The sequence below is a fragment of the Chelonia mydas genome, chromosome 20, assembly GCF_015237465.2.
Source record: "Chelonia mydas isolate rCheMyd1 chromosome 20, rCheMyd1.pri.v2, whole genome shotgun sequence".
NCBI classification, from domain to species: domain Eukaryota; kingdom Metazoa; phylum Chordata; order Testudines; family Cheloniidae; genus Chelonia; species Chelonia mydas.
In genome coordinates this window covers 11,950,872-11,969,726 of record NC_051260.2, presented here as the reverse complement: position 1 = coordinate 11,969,726, position 18,855 = coordinate 11,950,872, and positions in this window count along the sequence as shown.

Here is an 18,855-nt window from a genome sequence, read left to right as displayed (position 1 = left end):
TGTCACTAGTAGCAGTGCATAATATGAGGAGTCCTATCGCACCAAGTCATATCAGACTTTGACATAATATAATAGCTGAAGTATTCTATCTGTATTTTATTATTTTTAAATCACTAAGAGCAGCAACTGCTTAGCACAGACTGAAGCATCTTATTTAATTTTTTAGATCAAAGTTCTGCCTCTTTGTGTGCAATGAGACAATTTAACACTTTGTGACAAACAGGAGATGCTTTCATTTTACAAAAAAATATTTTTGCAAAGAATTTTAATCCAAATCGATACAATTTCAAGAAACAAACTGGTTTAGTCTTCATGGGATTTTCTGACAGAAAACCATTTCAATCAAAATTTTCCCACCATCTCAATTCCTGGGTTCCATCCTTGCCTCTGGGGGGTTTGCTGTATATTAATTAGAGCAGGAGTCAAGATGGTTGGCTTCTCTTTCTGGCTCTGCCACCATCTTGCTGTGTGATCTTGGGTAGGTCACTTTCCTTCTCTGTACCTCAGTATCCCCATCTGTCCAGTGGGAATTGGGACACTTCTCTAAATCCTGGCAGTAGTGAGCCTTGGTGAGATAATGGGTATTAAAGCCCTTTGTGGAGAAGAAAGGATTGTTTCACAGAGTTGAGTGCCAAGGAATTCTAAAAATTCGCTAAAATGTCTAGTCAAGAGAAACAAGAAATGGTTGGGGCCAAATTTTAACCATTTTCTTTCTTAAAGCCCATTCAGGGTTGTGATTCCCACTATTTTAGGCACCTGGAGTTCTTTGCCAGGGGGAGAGAAGAGGTTCCTGGCTCAGATTTTGTGGTCTTAACAAACCAAGTGCTATACACCAGTTCTCTTCTGAGAGCCCAGAAAAAGAATTTCTTCACATCCATTAACAAGATAGTACCTCTCTTGAAAAGGGGGAACAAAGAGCACCCGGGGACTTACAGACTAGACAGCCTCACTTTGATACCTGGAAAGATACTGGAACAAATTATTAAACAGTTTGTAAGCATTTAATATTATAAGTACTAGTAATATAGTATAGCATGACAGTCTCTTAAGCAAACTAGGAAAATATGGCCTACATGAAAATACTATAAGGTGGGTGCACAACTGGTTGAAAAACCATACTCAAAGAGTAATTATCGATATTTGGTTGTCAAACTGAGAGCGTATCTAGTGGGTTTCTGCAGGGGTCAGTCCAGGATCTGGTAATATTCAATATTTTCATTAATCATTTGGATAATGAAGTGGAGAGTATGCTTATAAAATTTGCAGATCAAATTAAGCACTTTGGAGCACAGGATTAGAATTCAAAACGCCCTTGACATATTGGAGAATTGGTCTGAAATCAATCCGATGGTGAAATCAACCTGAAATCAACGTCAATAAAGACAAGTGCAAAGTACTTCACTTAGGAAGGAAAAGTCAAATGCACAACTACAAAATGGGCAATAACTGGCTAAGTGATAGCAGTGCTGAAAAGGATCTAGGGTTATAGTGGATGACAAATTGAATATGAGTCAACAATGGGACGCATTTGCAAAAAAAGGCTAATATAATTCTGGGGTTTATTAACAGAAGTGTTCTATATAAGCCATGAGAGGTAATTGTCCTGCTTTACTCAGCACCAGGGAGGCCTCAGCTGGAGTATTGTATCCAATTCTGGATGCCACTCTTTAGGAAAGATGTGGTCAAATTGGAGAGTCCAGTGAAAAGCAACAAAAATGATCAAAGGTTTAGAAAACCTGGCCTCTGAGGAAAGTTTAAAAAACTGAGAATGTTTAGTCTTGAGAAAAGAAAACTGAGGGGGCACCTGATAACAGTCTTCAAATACGTTAGGGGCTCTACAAAGAAGACAGTGATCAATTGTTCTTCATGTCCACTGAAAGAAGGACAAGAAGTAATGGGCTTAATCTGTAGCAAAGGAGATTTAGGTTAGATATTAAGAAAAACTTTCTAAATATTAGGGCAGTTAAGTACTGGAATGGGCTTCAAGGGAGGTTGTGGAAACCCCAGCACTGAAGGTGTTTAAGAACAGGACTAATACCAGTCAACGATGGGCTAGGTTTACTTGATCCTATTTCAGTGCAGGGAAATGAACTTGTTGAGCTTATGAGATCGCTTCCAGCCAAACATCTCTAATGATTCTATAAGAGAGATGTGGGTGGAGGGTTGCCTTCCTTTTAGAAAGGACACTCTTATTGGTGTTGAGTGTTTGCTTTTAAACCAAACAGTTCCCAAGATCACATTCAGCAGTAGCTTCACCTTCAATTCAGAATGCAAAGCTCCTACCAAACATGATACCACAAACAATTTACAATAAACTAATATTGACATATCTCTTTCTAATATTACATCAAACAAACTATAGAATAGTGCAACAACATACAAGACATGCCATTCAAAAAGCACCATTTTGGAGTCTGCCATTGGTCCTAGAGGGAATAATTACAGATTGATGTGTCTCCTTAAAGATTTCTGTGCCTGTCACTTATTGGGAGAAAGCAAAGAGTTCCTAGGAGTTTCTTTAACTGGCTGGAACAGTTCATTTATGAAAACAAGCAACTCAACCCATAAATCTATTCCCTATTATTCTCCAAGCTCCACGTATAGAAAAATACTTGCGAGTATTTCTTCAGATTTAGTAAAGGCTCAGCCAAGTTTGTAATGACCTAGCACCAGAAAAAAATTATAATAATTGCATGACTAACCATTTCTGCATCTAGAGTGAGGTTTACCCCCTTCCCCCTTTGAGCTGAGAAGGGGAGTTGCTGGCTGTATTTCGGGGAGTCCCTATTGAGGTTACAGGGACAGGCCATCCCGATGAGTCGGAGGAGTGGTAAATATGGCAGGCGACCAGCTTGGCTTGGCGGTGAAATCCTAGCGGATCTTGAACATAAAAGGGAAGCTTACAGGAAGTGGAAGCTTGGACATATGACCAGGGAAGAGTATAGAGATGTTGCTCGGGCATGTGGGAGTGGGGTCGGGAGGGCCGGATCGCACCTGGAGCTGCGGCTGGCAGGAGATGTCGGGAGTGACGGGAGGGGTTTCTTCGGGTGTGTTGGCGACGGGATGAGAGCCGGGGAAGGTGTGGGCCCCTTGCTGAATGAGGGAGGCGGCCTAGTGACGGAGGATGTGGAAGGAGCTAATGTACTCAATGCTTTTTCTGCCTCTGTCTTCACTGACAGGGTCAGCTCCCAGACTGCTGCTCTGGGCATCACAGCATGGGGAGTGGATGGCCAGCCCTCTGTGGAGAGGGAGGTGGTTAGGGACTATTTAGAAGAGCTGGACGTGGACAGGTCCATGGGGCCGAACGAGTTGCATCCGAGAGTGCTGGGGGAGTTGGCGGCTGTGATTGCAGAGCCATTGACCATTATCTTTGAGGACTCGTGGCGAACGGGGGAAGTCCCGGATGACTGGAGAAAGGCTAGTGTAGTGCCAATCTTTAAAAAAGGGAGGAAGGAGGATCCTGGGAACTACAGTCCAGTCGGCCTCACCTCGGTCCCCGGAGGAATCGTGGAGCAGGTCCTCAAGGAATCGGTCCTGAGGCACTTGCATGAGGGGAGGGTGGTCAGGAGCAGTCAGCGTGGATTCACCAGGGGAGGGTCATGCCTGACTGGTCTGGTCGCCTTCTGTGGTGGGATTGCTGGTTCTGTGGGTGGGGGGAGAGCAGTGGATGTGTTGTTTCTTGACTTTGGCGGGGGCTTTTGACGCGGTCTCCCACAGTGTTCTTGTCAGCAGGTTGGGGAGGTATGGGCTGGGTGAATGCACTATAAGGTGGGTAGAAAGTTGGCTAAATTGTCGGGCTCGACGGGTGGTGATCAATGGCTCCATGTCTAGTTGGCAGCCGGTGTCAAGTGGAATGCCCCAGGGGTTGGTCCTGGGGCCGGTTTTGTTCAGTGTCTTCGTAGATGGTCTGGAGGATGGTGTGGATTGCACTCTCAGCGAGTTTGCGGATGGTGCTGGACTGGGAGGGGTGGTGGATGCGCTGGAGGGTGGGGATGGGATGCAGGGGGACCTGGACGGATTGGAGGGTTGGGCCAGGGGAGGTCTGATTGGGTTCGGTGGGGATGGGTGCAGGGTCCTACACTTAGGACGGAAGAACCCGGTGCACCGCTGCAGACTGGGGACCGAATGGCTAGGCAGCAGTTCTGTGGAGTAGGACCTGGGGGTGGCAGTGGACAAGGGGCTGGATATGAGTCGGCAGTGTGCCCTTGTTGCCAGGAAGGCCAGTGGCATTTTGGGATGTATAAGTGGGGGCATAGCGAGCAGATCGAGGGACGTGGTCGTTCCCCTCTATTCGACATTGGTGGGGCCTCGTCTGGAGTACTGTGTCCAGTTTTGGGCCCCACACTGCAGGAGGGATGTGGATAGACTGGAGAGAGTCCAGCGAAGGGCAGCAGAAATGATTGGGGGTCTGGAACACGTGACTTATGAGGAGAGGCTGAGGGAGCTGGGATTGTTTGGTCTGCAGAGGAGAAGAGTGAGGGGGGATTTGATAGCTGCTTTCAACTACCTGAGAGGTGGTTCCAGAGAGGATGGTTCTAGACTATTCTCAGTGGTAGAAGAGGACAGGACAAGGAGTAATGGTCTCAAGTTGCAGTGGGGGAGGTTTAGGTTGGATATTAGGAAAAACTTTTTCACTAGGAGGGTGGTGAAACACTGGAATGCATTACCTAGGGAGGTGGTAGAGTCTCCTTCCTTAGAAGTTTTTAAGGTCATGCTTGACAAAGCCCTGGCCGGGATGAATTAGTTGGGGATTGGTCCTGCTTTGAGCAGGGGGTTGGACTAGATGACCTCCTGAGGTCCCTTCCAACCCTGATATTCTATGATTCTATGATTCTATGACAATGGAGGATTGTTGTTTGGGGCAAGAATCCATACTGATTTCCTGCCGGAAGGCAATTACACGTCTTTGGGTTGGAAATCAAGGGTTGTAAATTCCCAGTGACCTTCTCCTTCCTTGTGTTGTCTCCTGGATTTAGATGCTCAGATGCTAACAGGATTGGAAGTTGTTACAGTGTTCCTGGCTTTTGGGTGTCTAGGTGACGAGGGTCTGAGTCTAGCCTCCTAGGCCCAGAATCCGAGACATTGGAGTCGGAAAAGCCTGTTAGCTCATCTCTCTGCCCAGGACGGGCTGATAGTCCTTCATCCAAACTCCATGGCTGGGCCCCTCTTTATATACTGGGCTGAACTGAACCCTCAGAGCCAAAACATTCCTCATTCTGGGCAGTGCGTTCTGAGCTTCAGTGGTCAAATGCTGCTTAGCACTGACAGAGCAGCTTTTCTTGGGCAACTCTCCCAGCATTTTACAATAGCAGTTAAGGATTAGATCCCCATTTGACTGCTGGGGACTGAGCCATTCGGAGGGGGAGCAAGTTGCCCACAGTCACACAGATCAATAGCAAAACCAGCAATGGAACCCAGGATTCCTGACTCCCAATCCCCCGGTCCAGTCACTACAGCAGATCAGGTTTCAGAGTAGCAGCCATGTTAGTCTGTATCCGCAAAAAGAAAAGGAGTACTTGTGGCACCTTAGAGACTAACAGATTTATTTGAGCATAAGCTTTCGTGAGCTACAGCTCACTTCATCGGATGCAGATCACACTCCCTCTCAAAGGCAGGGGGACTGGACATGAGGGCTGGTTGTAATTGCCAGCTCTGGGAAGGCGTGTGCAGCAGTGGTTAGTGAAGGGGCCTGGAAATGAGGACTGCTAGGTCCCATCCATGGCTCTGAACTTCATAGTTTCCCCTCCCCAGACCCATTTCCCATCAGTAGGGCTGAGGTCCCAGTCCCTACAGCCCAGGGGATTGAGAGGCTTCATGAATGTGTGTAAAGTGCTGGGATGTCAGGGGAGGCATTGTCTGGGACAGTGTTCTGGACCCCCTGCTGCTGGCTGAGTTTCTCTGTCCCTTGGCAATATGACAGAATCTAGTTTTCACAGCCAGTTGATCTCCCAGTGTTAGAGCTCTGCGTGGGACTATTTTTTTAATCCTGCTCCCATCCACTCTTGCATTGTTTCTTGCATTTTTATCCAACTCCCACCCACAAAAACCTTAGATCCCGCAAATCCCACAAGAGACACAGATTCCCCCCAAATGCCTACAAAAAAGGGGGGGTCAGTTAATATGTGAGGTATATAAATGGAATCTAGACACAATTTCCTTGGTAAACTGATGAGAGATTTAGTGTTTTCCTGCAGATTATTGCACTCTGTTTTTTGCCCACCCAATCCCACCCACAACAAAGTACATTTTACCTGGTCCCACTATTATGGGAGCAGGTCCCAGGACCTGCTGGCTGGGCAGGATAACGCCCCAGGGCACCACCCCCTCCAGCCTGCCTTGGGCTTGGAAAGTGAGGAGGATGGCGAGGGACAATGGACGAAAATGAACATCCGCCATCCATCGCTCCATCATCTAGATGAGCAGGGGAGTGACATTTAGGGTTTCCTCTGTGGCTTCCCCTTTCTGTCTGCAGGGCTCTGGGCTGCTGGGCAGCTAGCACAGAGTTGCCATCTTTCCTGGGGACCTTTACACCTGTCTGTGACATACCAGGGTATAATCTGGACTAATGAGCTGCTGTACCACCCTGGACCCGCAACCTTGGGTGCCTTACAATGCCTGTCTGAAGGAGTTCCCACCTGGATTGCTCACAAACAGCCTTCCAGCATGCAGGTCACACCCAGAGTGTCTGTGTGTATAACTGCAGCCTGCCAGCCAACCTGGGTTATCTGGCTCTCACCAGCCTCAGTTATACTGCAGGGTGACCCAACACACCCCAGGCTCAGATTTTTGCCCCCAGACGTGTGTGACGTGTACTGCCCAGCCCTCTCCTGGACAATACAAGTTTATATAAAGTCTTATTTCTTGACTAGAAACAATATGCACATAACTTGCCACCCCAAATGGAGCTTCCCAAACACTTCAATTCAAACACATGGGATTAGATAAAACAAGTTTATTAAGTACAAGAGATTTTAAGTGAGTACAGGTAATGAGACATAAAAGTCAGAAACAGTTACAAGAAAAACAAAGATAAAATGCTACTTGTGCTTAACTTAATAAACTGTTAAATTCAAAGCAGTTTTCTCACCACATGCTTTCAGCAGCTTTACTGACCAAATTTACCTACTTCCTTTGTTGTTATCAATGTGATGGATAGAAAGGGTTGCTGTCAGGTGTTTGTCCCTCCTTTTTATAGTTTCAGTCTCCTTCCTGAAAAAATATTTCCAGCTGAGTACCAGGAGAAAAAAATCTATGGGGAAGGATGTTCCCTGCTGCTTTTTCCTCACCTGTTCGAGATTCCTTTGTTTCCCTTCCTACTTGACTCTATTTACTGCTTAAATGCAAATTAAGCAGAACACACATTCCTTTGTTTAGGACAGACCTGTTTGGCAATCTCTGTTTGGAACATGTGTTAATAACACCTTGCAGTGGAATCTTATAACTTCCCATATATGTTGCCACTCATATTTTATCAGGAAGATACTGATCAGCAAGATACCTCACATGGCATACTTTGCACAAAGATTATTATAATAGTGTGCAGGGTGTGACTACAGAGGTACATTCTATCATACTGTCCTACAATGCGTTTGGCCCACAGTCTCTGTTATGCTGCTCAGTTCAGGGCCTTAGAATTCCTGCAGCTGGAAAAGCCTCTCCCCTGGGCAGAGCTAACAGTGAAATCTGGGTCCTGAGATGAGCAGGTGTTAACGGAGGGGTTCCTGATCTTCGTTACCTTACCTAGGCTGTGCTGGTTTTTGGCCAGACAGATCAACCCTTCCCCCTATGTGCTAACTCACGCTGTGAGCTCTCAAACTAAAGCTCCAACCCCTCACTTTCAGTCCCGCTATCCTAAAACAAGTGCCTGGAGGTTTTACTTCCAGACTGGGTGGAAGCCACACTGACAAGACTGTTCCAGCTTCTTCTGGACTCTCAGCTTCTAGATCGCTGGCATGAGACTGCTGAGGATTTGGGACATGCTGGTTGCAATGGGTGTGGTATAGCTTGCACTGGCTGTCCCATTGCGGGGAGAGTAGCTCTGGCTGGTACTGACACCTGTCGGTCTGCACAATGCTCTGAAGGTCCCAATCAGCCCAGCAGTGATTCTGGACATCCTTTGTGCAGCCTCCTAGTGGAAAATATTAAGGGAGACTATGCTAGGGTGGGGAAGACGCTTAAGGAAATCGAGGCTCAGGTGATCTTTAGTGGGATTCTGCCTGTTCCTAGAAAAGGGCAACAAAGGTGTGACAATATTATGACTATCAACAGATGGCTTAGGCAGTGGTGCTATAAGGAGGGCTTTTGGATTTATGGTCACTGGGAGGCATTCATGGACAGAAGACAGTTCTCTTGGGATGGACTTCATCTGAGTAGGGAAGGAAATAGACTACTAGGATGGCGGCTGGCACAACTGATTAAGTGAGCTTTAAACTAGGAATTTGGGGGAGATGGTTGGTAGATGTCCAGGTAATCTCCACACCGTATTTTAGCACTGAGAGGGAAAAAAACGTAGTAAGAAAGGATACAGCCGTGGGTAGGAGAATGGACATAAGGAGGAAGGGCAGTGTGGAAACCAGTCAAATAAGTTATACTGGCTGTAGAATCACCATGCCTAATAGGGTACAGAACGTGAGCAAGGCCAAACAGCAAACATTAAGATGTTTGTACACCAATGCGAGGAGCCTAGGTAACAAAATGGAGGAACTAGAGCTACTGGTGCAGGAAGTGAAACCAGATATTATAGGGATAACAGAAACATGGTGGAATAGTAGTCAGGACTGGACTACAGGTATTGAAGGGTATGTGCTGTTTAGGAAAGACAGAAATAAAGGGGTAAAGGTGGTGGAGTAGCATTGTATATCAATGAGGAGGTAGAATGTAAAGAAATAAGAAGCGATGGAATGGATAAGACAGAGTCTGTCTGGGCAAAAATTACATTGGGGAAGAAAACTATTAGAGCCTCCCCTGGGATAGTGCTTGGGGTGTACTATAGACCGCCGGGATCTAATTTGATCTAATATCTAATTGGATATGGATAGAGCCCTCTTTAATGTTTTTAATGAAGTAAATACTAATGGAAACTGCGTCATCATGGGAGACTTTAACTTCCCAGATATAGACTGGAGGACGAGTGCTAGTAATAATAATAGGGCTCAGATTTTCCTAGATGTGATAGCTGATGGATTCCTTCATCAAGTAGTTGCTGAACCGACTAGAGGGGATGCCATTTTAGATTTGGTTTTGGTGAGTAGTGAGGACTTCATAGAAGAAATGGTTGTATGGGACAATCTTGGTTCAAGTGATCATGAGCTAATTCAGTTCAAACTGAACGGAAGGATTAACAAAAATAAATCTGCAAGTAGGGTTTTTGATTTCAAAAGGGCTGACTTTCAAAAATTAAGGCAATTAGTTAGGGAAGTGGATTGGACTGAAGAACTTATGGCTCTAAAGGCAGAGGAGGCCTGGGATTACTTTAAATCAAAGCTGCAGAAGCTATCAGAAGCCTGCATCCCAAGAAAGCGGAAAAAATTCATAGGCAGGAGTTGTAGACCAAGCTGGATGAGCAAGCATCTCAGAGAGGTGATTAAGAAAAAGCAGAAAGCATACAGGGAGTGGAAGATGGGAGGGATCAGCAAGGAAAGCTACCTTACTGAGGTCAGAACATGTAGGGATAAAGTGAGACAGGCTAAAAGTCAAGTAGCGTTGGACCTTGCAAAGGGAATTAAAACCAATAGTAAAAGGTTCTATAGCCATATAAATAAGAAAAAAACAAAGAAAGAAGAAGTGGGACCGCTAAATACTGAGGATGGAGTGGAGTTCAAGGATAATCTAGGCATGGCGCAATATCTAAACATATACTTTGCCTCAGTCTTTAATAAGGCTAAAGAGGATCTTGGGGATAATGGTAGCATGACAAATGGGAATGAGGATATGGAGGTAGATATTACCATATCTGAGGTAGAAGCGAAACTCGAACAGCTTAATGGGACTAAATCGGGGGGCCCAGATAATCTTCATCCAAGAATATTAAAGGAACTGGCACACGAAATTGCAAGCCCATTAGCAAGAATTTTTATTGAATCTGTAAACTCAGGGGTTGTACCGTATGATTGGAGAATTGTTAACATAGTTCCTATTTTTAAGAAAGGGAAAAAATGTGATCCGGGTAACTACAGGCCTGTTAGTTTGACATCTGTAGTATGCAAGGTCTTGGAAAAAATTTTGAAGGAGAAAGTAGTTAAGGACACTGAAGTCAATGGTAAATGGGACAAAATACAAAATAGTTTTACAAAAGGTAGATCGTGCCATACCAACCTGATCTCCTTCTTTGAGAAAGTAACAGATTTTTTAGACAAAGGAAACATAGTGGATCTAATTTACCTAGATTTCAGTAAGGGGTTTGATACGGTGCCACGTGGGGAATTATTAGTTAAATTGGAAAAGATGGGGATCAATATGAAAATTGAAAGGTGGATAAGGAATTGGTTAACAGGGAGACTACAGCGGGTCCTACTGAAAGGTGAACTGTCAGGCTGGAGGGAGGTTACCAGTGGCGTTCCTCAGGGATCACTTTTGGGACCAATCTTATTTAATCTTTTTATTACTGACCTCGGCACAAAAAGTGGGGGTGTGCTAATAAAGTTTGCGGATGATACAAAGCTGGGAGGTATTGCCAATTTAGAGAAGGACCAGGAAATCATACAGGAAGATTTGGATGACCTTGTGAACTGGAGTAATAGTAATAGGATGAAATTTAATAGTGAGAAGTGTAAGGTTTTGCATTTAGGGATTAATAACAAGAATTTTAGTTATAAGCTGGGGACGCATCAATTAGAAGTAACGGAGGAGGAGAAGGACCTTGGAGTATTGGTTGATCATAGGATGACTATGTGCCGCCAAAGTGATATGGCCGTGAAAAAAGCTAATGTGGTCTTGGGATGCATCAGGCAAGGTATTTCCAGTAGAGATAAGGAGGTTTTAGTACCGTTATACAAGGCACTGGTGAGACCTCACCTGGAATACTGTGTGCAGTTCTGGTCTCCCATGTTTAAGAAGGATGAATTCAAACTGGAACAGGTACAGAAAAGGGCTACTAGGATGATCCGAGAAATGGAAAACCTGTCTTATGAAAGGAGACTCAAGGAGCTTGCCTTGTTTAGCCTAACTAAAAGAATGTTGAGGGGAGATATGATTGCTCTCTATAAATATTTCAGAGGGATAAATACCGGAGAGGGAGAGGAATTATTTAAGCTCAGTACCAATGTGGACACAAGAACAAATGGATATAAACTGGCCATCGGGAAGTTTAGACTTGAAATTAGATGAAGGGGTTTCTAACCATCAGAGGAGTGAAGTTCTGGAATAGCCTTCCAAGGGAAGCAGTGGGGGCAAAAGCCCTATCTGGCTTTAAGATTAAACTCGATAAGTTTATGGAGGAGATGGTATGATGGGATAACATGATTTTTGGTAATTAATTGATCTTTAAATATTCATGGTAAATAGGCCCAATGGCCTATGATGGGAAGTTAGATGGGGTGGGCTCTGAGTTACTATAGAAAATTCTTTCCTGGGTATCTGGCTGGTGAATCTTGCCCATATGCTCAGGGTTTAGCTGATCGCCATATTCGGGGTCGGGAAGGAATTTTCCTCCAGGGCAGATTGGAAGAGGCCCTGGCGTTTTTTCGCCTTCCTCTGTAGCATGGGGCATGGGTCACTTGCTGGAGGATTCTCTGCTCCTTGAAGTCTTTAAACCACGATTTGAGGACTTCAATAGCTCAGACATAGGTGAGGGGTTTATTGCAGGAGTGGGTGGGTGAGATTCTGTGGCCTGCGTTGTGCAGGAGGTCGGACTAGACGATCATAATGGTCCGTTCTGGAGGCACTGCCAGAGATGATCCCTGGGGTGCACGTGGCTGTTCTCTGGAGGAGTGGGGTCTGTAACTGGGCCTGAGTCTCCTGGAGTCTGTTGGTAGAGCTGCCTCTTTACTGGACATCTTGCCGCTGGATGGTCACTGCCCTTGAGAGAATGCTGCCCTGTCGGGGAGGGGTGGTGTCTGACTTCTTTGCACCTCAGCAGGTTCTTGGGCAGCCATTAGGAATGTAGGAATGGCCTAACGGGCTCAGAACCAAGGTCCCTCTAATTGTTTTCTGACAGACGCATGGAAGAGGAAGGAGCGAGGACCCTGAGGTAGCAGAAAGGGGAGACTCTACCCTCCCCACCACATTAGATCTCATTCTGGTCTCTAATAATGAGGCCTGATCTACACTGAAAAGTTAGGTCGAGCCAGCTACCTCGCTCAGGGGTGTGAAAAATGCAGCCCCCTGTGTGACATAGTTAAGCCGACCTAACTCCTGGTGTAGACAGAATTCTTCTGTAAACTGAGGTACCATCTCTGTGGCAGCGTGTTACCGGCAATAGGTAGCATCTACGCTGATGCGCTGCAGCTGTGCTGCTGTAGCCTTTCAAGTGTAGCCGAGCCTTTAGACTGGCTTAAGCCCGGCAGAAGGAAGGGCAATACCCTGTCTAAAACTTGTCACTAATGATGCTGTTTCTGGATAATCTTCTCCATACAACTGTCCAGTCCCTCCCTGACTTTTGCAAAGCTTTTGGCCTCAGCAATGTCTGGGGCAGGGATTTCCACAGTCCCATTATTGCACATTGCATGGAATAGCATTTCCTCTTACGGTTTTGAATTCCCCATCTTTTATTGTAATCAAAGAGCCCCTGGTTGTGCTGAGGGACAGAGAGGACAGAAACCCCAGTTCTGTGAGGCAGCAGGAACAGAAGCTCCATTTTCCCAGCTGTAGACCAGTCATGACCTTCTAGACATTTATCCTGTCCCCTCTTGCTGGTCTCCTTTCTCAGGTAACGACCTCAATTCCAGCTCGCTGCAGGGGAGAGCTGGTGTTCACAGGCCTTTTCACAGGGCATGTTGCACTCCCTCACTGCTCTCGCCACGTGCTGCCTGGGGCTCTTCATCCAGAGATCTCAGAGAGCGGCACTGAGCTTGGTGAGGATCACAACCCCCTTCCCAGTTAGATGAAAACTGAGGCATGGGGGTAGTGACAGGTCCAAGGTGACAGTGTCAGCAGCAGAGGGGCCGTTGTCCCTGGCAAGGGCTGCAGGGGGCTGGCCCCAGCACCATCCACCATGCTGGTTGGGGGCTGTAAAACAGTGCAGCTGGTCCCAGGGTTTAAGGTAGATCCTTCTCCCTAGTGGCCCAGCTGCCAGCTCTGAGGCTGCACCTGGGAGCTCTCTCACTCTGCTGTGGTCTAAAACCTCTGTCTCCCCCTTGGCAGGCTGTGCCATGAACACCACCTACCAGTCCTCTCTCCTCCCTGGGATCCTGCTGACTGGCTGTTCATAGAATCTCAGGGTTGGAAGGGACCTCAGGAGATCATCTAGTCCAACCCCCTGCTCAAATCCCTAATTTTTGCTCCAGATCCCTAAATGGCCCCCTTAAGGATTGAACTCACAACCCTGGGTTTAGCAGGGCAATGCTCAAACCACTGACCTATCCTTCTCCTCGTTCTGCTCTGCTCCTCTGGTACTGCCGGTATGGGACAAACCTGGCCAAGAGAGCCCCTCATGCCCACAGTGCCTGGCAACCAGGAGTCCAGTATTTATAGGGCTGGAAGCTATGCCCCTAGCAGTGCTCAGTGGTGCCTGATGCTTGCTCTGAAGCCTCTGTAAGGTGACACTTGCTGCCAGGGCTGGCCTTAGGGAAAATGGTGCCTTGGGCAAACTTGTATTTTGGTGCCCCTGACCCCCTTGGGCTCCCCAGGCTCCCCACCCCCGAACTCCTGCACTGTGCCCTCTTCACCCCTAACCCCTGCACTCCACTCCTGTGCCCACATGGGGAAATTGACCTGGATGCATGGAGCAGCGATCATTGCTGCTCACTCCTCCCTCAAACACTGCTTCTCTATGCCCACCCTAGGGGCTGTGAGAGGGGGAGCAAGGATTGACATCAGGGCTCCCCACATCCAGGTCACTTTCCCCACCTGGGCGGTGTAAGGGGTGGGCAGGGCCGGAGAGCAGCAGCTGCTGATGCTCGCCTCACAGCATAGCCCAGGTGGGAAAAGTGACCCGGCTGCATGGAGCACTTGGTGCTGCTCCTTGCTCCCACCCTCACAGCTACCTGGGGGGGCATGGAGGAACATGGTGGGGGGCAAGCAGTGTCTGTGCATCACCACTTCCCCCCACCCCCATGTTCTTCCACCAGGAGGAAGCAGGGAGAGACCGGGGCACCCCCCCCACACACAGTGCTCCCCTGCCAGCTTGGAGCAGCTTCTGACTCTACACTGGCAACGTGCTCCTCTGCACTGCCACACAGCACCCCCTTGACCATGGCGCCCCTGGGCGGTTGTCCGGGTAGCCCACCCCTAAGGTCGGCCCTGCTTGCTGCTATTGTATGTGGATGGGACTGAGCCAAAGCCCTGCTCCAGGACTCCCTGAACATTGGGGATGTCTATGGGGGTAGCATGTTTCCAGCTTCTGCCTGGCTCAGCAGAACATGCAGCTCCTCACTCTTGCCAGGGTGTAGGTGCTAGCCTGGCCTCTCCTGCTGCTTGGCCCCAATGGGAGGGAAAAGAGGGGCCGAATGTTGAAGGAAGCGGCTGAGTTTGCTTGTACCCTGAACATGGCCGTGGGGGCGGAACTGGTGCCCAGCCTGAGCCTGTGAACTTGGCAAGACTGGCGGGGGGGGGGAGCTTCTCCTGGCCTAAGAATGGGCAAAGATATTCCTGTGGTAGCCTAAGTGCAGCGTCCTATAAAGGTGCCTTTGTATTTACCCCTCAGGCTGAAAACTTTCTGTGCAGAGAGCCTGCTAGTCACTGGATGGCCTCTCTGTACTCCTTCCTGCCTATAAAGATACCAATTGGGGCTGAACATATGATGACCCCCAGTCCCTATGGGCTGCCAACAGGGTTTGCACCTGAGATCTTCCATGCCAAAGCACAGGCTGCTTCCCTTGAACTAGAGAGGGAACTCTGTTTGGTGGTAGCAGTAGTAGGCTGTTATCCTCTGTGGATCAGCCACTAGAGGGTGACATCAGACACACATTACATCTTGTGAAACTTTTAACAGTCAGGCAGGCTTGTCACTGTGAAGACGAATGAGGGAAGGGCCTGTGGTGTGGTGCAGGATGTCGCCAGCCAAGGCCCTGCCCCTCTCTAACAAGGCTCTGAGACATCTGTTCTGTAGAGGGGCCTTCCCACTCTCAAAGGGAGGGGCAGGGTTGTAGCCTTCTCTGACCCGTTCGTGAATGACTCTCGGGATGCACTAGGTCTCTGCATTGGTATGTCCAGCAGCTCTGTTCTTTGGAGAAACCTGCCCTGGACTCCCAGGAGTGAGGGAGCGGCTCCCTGCTCTGAGCCTTAAGGCTGAACCAGCCAGACCCCAGCAGGGCAATGGGCCCCCAAGCCAGTTCCTGGGCTGTCTGCTGGCTGCTCAGAGACAGTGCAAGGGCATCTGCCCCTGGTGTTTCGTCCCAATGGGGTGGAATCATGCGCTCTCCATGCCACATGTGACTCCTTGGGACTCCGCCCTCGGTGCAAGAGCACGCAAGGCAATATGGGACCCTAGGTGTACCTTGGCCCTGTCCCCACACAATGGCCCCAACCCCATGCAGGAGTGATGGTAATGGGCCTCCCCACTCTGCAGCACCTCCCAGTATTCACCACCAGCTGGCAGGGGTGTCTTTCAAGGGGAGGGGGAGGGGGTCCCCAAGCCTCAGTCTGACCCTTCCGGGGCTGCATTTCTGCTGGGCCCCGCATAGGCACCACGGCTCACTAGCAGGAGCTGTGGTGTGTTGTCAGCCCCCAGTGATGGCCCCTCTAGTCCCCAGCTGCCTGGAGAGCTTTGCTGAACGTCACCATAGGGACCCAGCCCTGCACTTTCAAACAGGGCTTCTGCCCCAGGGGCTTGGTGCTTGGTGCCTCTGAAAACTGGCCAGCTTTTCTCTAGGTGCCTACGTGTGGCTTCTTGAGGCACCTGTGCTCCATGTTTGAAGAATGGCCAGGCCCAGCATTGCAGACAGAACCGCGGCCAATGGGAGTTTCGGGGGAGGTACCTGGAGGAGCAGCCAGGGCAACACACAGACCCCCTGTGCCCCCCTCCCCCCGCAGGTCCCGGCCGCTTCCCAGAGCAGCGCGGAGGCAGGGCAGGGAGGCAGGCAGGGAGCCTGCCTTGCCCCCGGTGTGCACCAGGCCGGAGCCGCTCTAGGTAAATGCTGGGGGGGCAGGGGGGCCGCGTGCTGCGTGTTTGAGACCCCTGGACTAGATGACCTCCTGAGGTCCCTTCTAACTCTGATATTCTATGATTCTATGAATCCTGGATGTGCCCAGCCAGGTACCGGTGTAAGCACTAGGCGAACTAGGCAGCCGCCTAGGGCGCCAAGATTTGGGGACGTCAAAAAAGGCTCCAGCGGGATGAGCGGCGACTAGCTCGCAGGTGGGCGGCGGCCTGGCGGAATGGGGGCGGGCTTGGGGGCGCCCCCCCCGCTGATTGCTCTTGCCCCACCTCTCCCCCTGCAGGTGCCAGCCCTGTGCCCAGCCCCGGCTCCCCTGGACCCAAGGAGGTGAGGCGGGTGGTCTGGAGGGAGCACTGGGCACCCAGGCTGTAAGGGCGGGGTGAGGGGGAAGGCTCAGGCTGCTGGGGAGGGGGCTCCATGTGCTGCCTGGGGGGCTCTTCCCTGTCGGGGGGAGGCAGGGGCCTGCTGGTGCCAGGGGCTTGGGGGGGGACCCTGTGTGCCAGGCTCTGGGGGAGGGGTGACGTGGCATGACGTGGCTGGTCAGGCTGCGGCGGGGGGGAGAAGTGCGGGGGGGAGGCTGTATGCTATGCTCTGGAGCAGGGGGCAGGGTCCTGTGGGCTGGCCAGGCTGAGGCACGGGTGAGCTGGGTCAGAGGGGGCTGCGTGCCACGCTCTGGAGACGGGAGCAGGACTCAGCTGTCTGCCGGGCAGGGCTGTTGCGGGGGGGGGGGGGGACCATGCTGTGTGCCGCGGGGCTGCTGTATACCGGGGGAGAAAAGGTGGAGGGGTGGTGGTGCTGTGTGCCGAGCAGGGCTGGGGAGGGGAGACGGCGGGGGGGGGGGTGTGCCAGGGGGGAAAAGGCTGCGGGGGTGCTGTGTGCTGGGGGTAGAAGATGGAGGGGGGACTGAGGGCGGCTGCGTGTCTGGCTGGGTGCTGTGAAGAGGGGTTGTGTGCCCGGCTGTGGGAGCTCTTTGTGTGCTGGACTAGGCTTTGGGTGGGGTGGTGGCGGACCAGCAGGCCAAGCCAGCCAGGGAGGGGGCTGTGGAGCAAGACGGAGTGCGCTGGTCTGGGTTTTGGGGGAGGTTGGGGGGGGATGCTTTGTGCCTTGCCAGGCTCCAGGGGGAGGCAAGGTGGAATTTTTGCCTAGGGCGCAAAATATCCTTGCACTGGCCCTGCAGGTACATGGTATCCATGGCATCCCCCATGATCTACATGGTGCATATAGATCCACTGCTTCCAGCGCGATCGCAGCAAAGCTGCTGGAGGAGTTATTACAGCACTGGAGGGTCTAGCTCCCATTCGCACCATGTATCTGGAGATGGTGCCTGCAGGGCTGCAGGTCTTCAGCTGCGGGCAGCTCTTGTTTCCAGTGGCTGTGTTAACAGGGTGGGTCCGGGCATTACTTCACTGCTGCTCAACTGGAGTCTCTCTCTGTACCAGACAGAAGTGCTTCAGGAGCCGCCAGGGACAGTCTCTTCAGTTTGAGGCACTAACCAGAGACCAGGCCACGTCTGTGCACAGACTCAGCCTTGTCCTCTCCGGCACAGCCAGTGCGTGACGGAACCCACCAGCCTGTGGCTTCAGTCAGACACCTCGCAAGCTGTCCCACCGGTCTGCGCGGGTGAGCTGGCTCTCCCTGGAGCAGGGGCCCTGAGCCAGGGACTGAGTACAGGGACTGAGCAAATGGCGGGGCAGCGTGAGGAGGGGGCCGAGAGCTCCACGCTGCGCTACGAGGGCAGTTCTGCACTGGGCAGTGCCCTGGGGCCAGTGGAGGAGCCTGACCACGCTCAGTTCCTTCCGCAGGGCAAGCTCTGCTCCTCATGGAGGAGCAGTGTGGATGTGGATGGTTGGCTGGTTCCTGCGGACTAGCCCGCTCTGGGGTCTCCCATCGTGTCAAGCCACTCAAGGGGCTCTGTGCTGGCCATGCAGCCAAGGCGCTGTACTGGGCTGGGGGTTGGGAGCATGCTGCCATCCTAGAGCTCATCCCCCATGACCAGCATCTTGGGACCACCTTCTAGGCAGCTCCCAGTGGGCACTTGCCTGTGCTGGGCACTTGCCCTGGGCTGAGCGTGGACACCAACTACCCCAGTGCCCAGTTCCCGATGCTTCTCCCTGACGCGGCCACCCTGCTCCAGCCAAGGGCTGGTTTATCTCCCTGAGAAGTGAGTCCATCTGTGGGTGATCCTGGCCTGAAGAGGAGCAGGAGACCACGTGCCATGAGCCACCTAGGACAGGTTCGGGGCTTGAGGGAATCACACTGCCCCTGGGGATGAGCCCCAAGAGCACTAGCTCCCCAAAGGTGGCTGCACTCCAGCAGCTCCCAGGAGATCCCAGCGGCTTAGATGGAGCAGGCTGAGAGTGTGCTGGGGGACAGCTGGCAACGCCAGCGCTGCCTGAGGATGGTCTGGGGAGACAGGGTGCAGCTGGGGCCGACAAGTCGGTCTCCTGTACCACGGCAGCGCTGGGGCTGAGCCTAGAGTACCGTGCAAACAGGAGGACCCTGTGGCAGAACTGGGAAGAGAGGCCGCTCATTGGGATCAGTTAAGGGAGGTTCACACCTCTGCAGGGAGACTGAGCTTGGGTGTCACTTGCTCTGGGTGGGG